Source organism: Montipora foliosa, chromosome 3 (genome assembly GCF_036669935.1).
Source record: "Montipora foliosa isolate CH-2021 chromosome 3, ASM3666993v2, whole genome shotgun sequence".
Taxonomy (NCBI): Eukaryota; Metazoa; Cnidaria; class Anthozoa; order Scleractinia; family Acroporidae; genus Montipora; species Montipora foliosa.
In genome coordinates, this window is record NC_090871.1 from 30,111,006 (window position 1) to 30,117,133 (window position 6,128).

Sequence of the window (6,128 nt, forward strand, 5' to 3'; positions counted from 1 at the left end):
CCATATAATAAACTACTTACTAACCGAGCTAGCTCGTGCCGTACTGGGGTATATTGGCCCTGGGTCATTTTTGTACGGACCTCGGGCCAATATTTCCCTGGCAGTACGGCCCTCGCGCTCGGTTAGTAAGAAGTCATACCAGCAGAGGCCCTTTGGCTCACAGGTCCTCACACGTTCGTACGACAAAACAGATCCTTTTCTGAGGTTACAAACCTGGCTACTGGTTTAACTCTTTTTCCTACTTTCCCAACCACGAGAAAACCGCGGTAAATCAGCCATCGCCAAAAAATGTTTTTTTTTTCTCAAAAAATATTTAAAGTTAGGGGGAAAAAATACATCATTTTAAAGCTAAGAAAATAAGCTTTCCAACAGCATATAACTTATTTACAGACAACTGAAACATTTTATAAAAGCGAAAGTTGAACGAAAAAATTTAAGAAAAATAACAGTAAAATATGTTTTCTAGGCAAAATTTGGTCATTTTAGCGTTGATTACGAAATTTTGGATGCAAACTAATATTTTCTACAATTTATCTGCTTTCTTGGACATAAATTCGACCGAAAACTGATAAGGCACGAATATTTTTAGATTTTTAGGAATAATAGATAACGTGGTTCAATGCATAATGTGATAATGCGATAAAAGTGTCAAATTTGCGACCCATTGCTAACGGCAACGGAAGCGATCACATTACAAAATAATTAACCTCTGTTGCCAAAAACCACCCAAACAACCGGTCAGTGTAAAACGCAGACTGCAGACTGCGGGTTAATAAAATAATAATGAAAAAAGAGTTATAAGAGTGTTAGTAGCCGTTTGTACTTTCACACTGAAACCCCAACACAGCTCCCATCGCTTTGGTTGCCCCACCGCATGTTTTAAATCCGGATTTTTATCGAACTCTGTAAGAATTGAAGCTGTTTGAATCCTTGTTGTTGTTGGAAAAACGACAGTTTCGTTAAGTGAGTTGCTTTTAGGCAAAGAAGTCACCACCCCGTAATTCAACTGTCCATTTTGCTGCACTGAACAAAGTAATCGAGTAATTACCCAATAACTCAATTTATTTTGACACGCATGGCTACAGTACCAATTAACAAAGACAGAGATAACGTGGATTTTGCAACCATTTAACGTTTCAATTCAGTCGGCTTAAGCCAGTATGACTGAGGTGTAAAAATTTCTTATTAGGATCCTTTCAATCGCTTTCGTGTACGTTATGTTTATCCTTTAGTTCACAAGCTCGTTTGTTTTGCATTTGGAAGATGTAATGTTCAATTATAACCTCTCCCTAGGGGTTATCACGCATAGCTTAACCAATGAAATCCCCGCGTCCTAATTGCTCGGAATACATGAAATTCTTTGTGCATTTCGTTGCACCGAAAAAAGACAACCGAGATTATTCAGCTATTCGAAGTAATAATTGTTGGTTTTTTCGATCGATTTCCCTCGATGTACCGGTGTGACAAATAATTTGGAACATTGCAATGCATCTGGAAGCGCAAAAACAAAGCACAGATGATTTCAACGTGTACGATCGCATCCCCAAAAGGTGCAGCGACCTGCAGTCATAATAATGTGAGTTGTTGACAGATGTAAAACAGGATTGTCTTTCAAACAATCTTTACTTTATCCTTATGACTCATTTTTTTATTACTAATATTTATTTTACCCTCAGTCTGCATTTTACCCCCGGTCTGCAGTCTGCAGTCTGCGTTTTACACTGACCGCCCAAATAACCGATTTTTCGACGGAAAATTCATCCCAGAGGATAAAACTATTCACTGGACATGTAATAAAGGTAGACATGTTCGAGCGAAAGCGAAAACAAGCGAATATTTTGACGGAAAACACAATAATGTGAGATCAAAGGAACATGTGGTGAAGACACGCAATTGCGGCATCGCTTCGACAATAATCTTACCTTTTCAGCGATTTTAACGCTTGAAATTCCATTCAGTCCACCTTGTCTAGTCTTCGAATTCACTATTATCGCTGCCCTGCGAATCTTCAATGTTCTACATAACAGCACACTTGGTAAAAAACGGCTCAACGGGCGACAGATTGTTGTCGATGTTGTCGCCTGTCTTGTTCAGTATCCAATTGATTTGCCATTTTTGAGCTTCATAAGGGTATATTTTGTTCAAAGATCCACTAAAACGCCATTCGCGTTACATGACTTTCGACGCCATTACAGGTTAAGTTAATGATTCTACTGCGTCCACCAGACAAATGTACGCATTTCCACTACCCTCTCGATCCTAAGAAAATACGTGCAGAAGGCTCTATGCACAAAGACACCACTTACCGGGAGAGTGACAGGCAAGACTTTTACCGACACGGAAAAAAATAAAAGAAATAAAACGGAGAAATTCTACCCATTTTCCAACTGGGATTGCCATACAGCAACCCAGTAAAAATCTGCTATTTCTTGATGGAGGTCACAACAAGTTACATTCTTGAAATTGAAGTGCGTGACAAATGTCACATGGGTTTGTCATCAGTTAACATGGAAAAGGAGGGCTTGAGGAATGCACTGGAGCGGCTTTCTCGAGTATTAAAAGTTGTTGAGAGTGTAACAGATGCATCCGCATCAATAAAGAAACTAATCTGTAAGTATCAATAAAGTATAAGAAAGAATTTAAAAAGCATTGGCCATAATGGCATCAGCTTGCCTTGGGCCTGATTACATGTGTTATTTGTTCTTCTGTGATAAACTACATTTAGCCATGGCAATAGACTGCCCTGCAGTACAACACTTGTCTTTGTTGCAAGCTTTTACTGTTTTAAGTTGGGGACTGAATCTGCTATTTTTGTTACATTTATTCCTTAGCAACAGAGTTCCAGAATGTGTTCCACAGCCTTGATATTTGGCACAAGTCTAAAAGCATCCGGAAGTGTTTGTCAAAGGTAAATTTGACTATATAAACCTAGATCCATACATTTTGAATTTATAGTTGATCACTTCCCCATGAGATATACTGTCCCTGCTACCATTATATAAGAACGAAAAGCAGTGGTGAGACTGTTTTCATGTCGTTTATAGGGAATAGCTGTATCTTGAAGGTCAATGAATAAAGTGTCTTTTTCTGTCTGCTAGATTGGGCAAGGAAAAGGAATGGAAAAATTCAAGGCTTGGACTGATCATATCATCCGACATTTTTGGTACTGCAGCAGTGTTTGCAAGGTCAGTGCCACAACTTCTGACGAAGAAGCTTTAAAAGCAATGAAGGTATATACCATGTATGTTCCATACTATATTTTCTCTAATATTATCCCGTTATAGCCATTAGGGCATTTCTGGAGGGGCTAAGTTTGGTGAACCACCAGTTATTTTTGTTTTGCTGTTGTTAAAATTTCAGACAGCAGTTTATTTCTAACCACTAGAAGATGTGGTTATGAGGGGTAAGGAGTTAATAATTATTATAAAATAGGGCTTATAAATATGAAGAAATCTTCTGGCATTATAATTATAAAGCTAATGGATAGAGGATTTCACATTAATTATTTATGGTCTTCATTACTGTGAGTGGATACCAATACACACTTTCTCTTCTTTCTTGAAAAGGACAAATGGATTGGTCTGCTCCATCATGTTTGTAACAAGCACGAGAGGGGCCTAAGTGAGAAGTGTGACCATGACGAGGGAAGCCATGACCCTGACCTACCTTGGTTTGACAGGCGTGACCAAGATTTTGCTGAGCTGCAGAAAGTTCTCTTAAATGCAGAGCTACTGGAGAGCTTCAAGTTTTATGTCAGATTCAGATAAGACAACTGTCTGTCTCGTGTACAAAATCTCAGTTGCCTCACAGGCTGGTGCCCCTGTCAGGGTTGTCCCTAAAGCATTGTACAATAATATTTGGAGCATACCTGCAACGGTAAAATGCCAGTGCATAAAAATGTTACCCCCTGAGCCTGCCTTCTTAAGGGTTTTCTTCATATCCCAGGGTCAAGAGCTACTGTCATTTTTTATTAAAAAGCTTGGTTGTGCTGACAACCTTTAAGCTACTGAGCTTAGGTGTGATTTCCTGGGAAACTGAGCAATAATAATTTTATTTTCCCCTCTATTGTTTAAATATTCTAATGGCTCTTTATCTCAACAGGCACACAGGTAGTATCGAATGTGCCAATAGTATGCTGTATGCATCGAAGAGGATATCTTTCAGGTTAGTAACAACTTGCTGACTGAACTGGTGATGAGGATGTTAATGATCACCATCATCATTGGCCGATTTTTTCGTGAACTGCATTGTTCAATTGTGCCTTTGAATTTCTGTTAAGTAGCATTTTTTTCAAGTTGTGAAAATATTCTCTCTCTCTCAAACTGGAATATTTTACAGTTATAGGGTCTACAGAGTCAGAAAATATCTGGCAGCAATAGACTGGAACTACCACCTTCACCTCCCCGCTGCCACAAACAAAAAGACAGGAGAACAGATGTTCAGCCGAAAATACAATCAGCGTACAAAGCAATGGGACATAAAGATCATCAAAGCAGACAAGGGATATGAATATATTCCCCTCCTCATTGCTAAAATTTTACATGCCAGATTAAATGATGTAGATATTGTGACAAGGAATATCTCTCTGAATGCAAGTGATACTCGACTGTTGGCCCCAACCATTGCAGCCAAGCCACCACCTCCCACTGCAGAATTGCGTAAGTGGCAGAGTCGATTTAGTTTACCTGCCCGTCACAAAGCTGTAAATCAGAAAACAGTGATCTTCAGGAAAATCCAATACCCATGGAAGACTGAGTTGTCTGTTGTACAACATAAGGAATTGTAAACAATGAAATGTACTGATGTATTACTACTAGTGGCATATATTAATGTTATAGCAATTTTTAGAAAAATAGTAATTATATTCATCTGCTTTAAGGACGTTCGCGCCAATTGTTTCTGCGCATCCTTACTGCGCACGCAAATGCGCCCGCTAAGTAATAAAATGAGAAATGATAGGGCAAAAGGCCATTGCTATAGCTTTGCCTGGATTTAACGGTCTTGGACGTTTGGTGACCCCTATTTTTCTTTCCAGAAACGGATTTTATTTACATTTCTCTCCATGTTGTCCAAAAATGAACAAAAAATCAATGTGGGAAGTTAAAAAAATTTCAAGATTTCTGCTCACGGGACATCAAATCCTGCCATCTTGCGGCTGCAAGGCGCGTGAAACTGTGGTCGCTAAATGTGAACTTGATCTTTAAGGAACCTCACCAGCTGACTAAATTCACTTAATAAGTCCACTTAAATAGTATTTGGCAGAGAAGATTTCACTTCAAAGATTTGATTGCAATATATTTGGGTTTTACAGACACTGGCCTTATTCGCTAACGAAGCCCGATTTCACATTCACATTCACAGTCACATTTTGGGTGTTTTCCGGGCATGTTCTCTCCAAAACGAAGTCGGTGACCCCCCATTGTTTTTACATTTCTGACATAACTAACTCATCATCTTACAGTGGTAAAAGTTTCAGAAAAAAATCAATGTTGAAAACTTTCCGCGCGAACGTCCTTAAGGGAAAATATACTATGAATACATTTTGAAAACCTAGCATTATTGAGCAATAAACAATAGGGAACCTGAACATTACTATTTACACTTGTATTGAGGAAACCTCTAGTTCTTTTGGTAGTGATGGACAATTCATTGCCGTTGTTATTGATTCACAGCATGTGAAATATCTGAGGAAAAAAATTATACTATGATCATGAATGATGTAAATAATGAGTTTCATCCAATTTCCCCTTCCCACATACCGTAAAACACCAGCATATAAGCTGCACCTTTTTGCTCAAAAATTTTTAATCAAATCGGGGGTGTGGCTAATCTGCAAGAACACCTGGAATACTCATTTCCAGCACTCCATCTCCTGATAAAATGCCTGGCTACTATGCTACAAACGAACAAACTGTCCAGGCGTTCGTCTGCTGTTGTATGCAAACTTCTATTGAAAAACGGACAGGAATGAAAAATACTGGATTAAAAATACCAGAGAAAGATCAAACATATGACAAAGTGGGATTTTCAAACTATTACATAGCCAAAATTATAGGTAAGAGTTTTAGTATTCTGTGTTTTCAATGGTGGTAAGTTAATACACAGGTTGACGCATGTTCAACTTTCAG

The 6,128-nt window shown here is 38.5% G+C and overlaps 1 pseudogene; it reads left to right on the forward strand.

Annotated features, from left to right (window-relative positions):
- Nucleotides 1-2,432: 2,432 nt before the first annotated feature.
- On the forward strand, nt 2,433-4,786 carry LOC137995564 (uncharacterized; annotated as a pseudogene).
- Nucleotides 4,787-6,128: the final 1,342 nt, after the last annotated feature.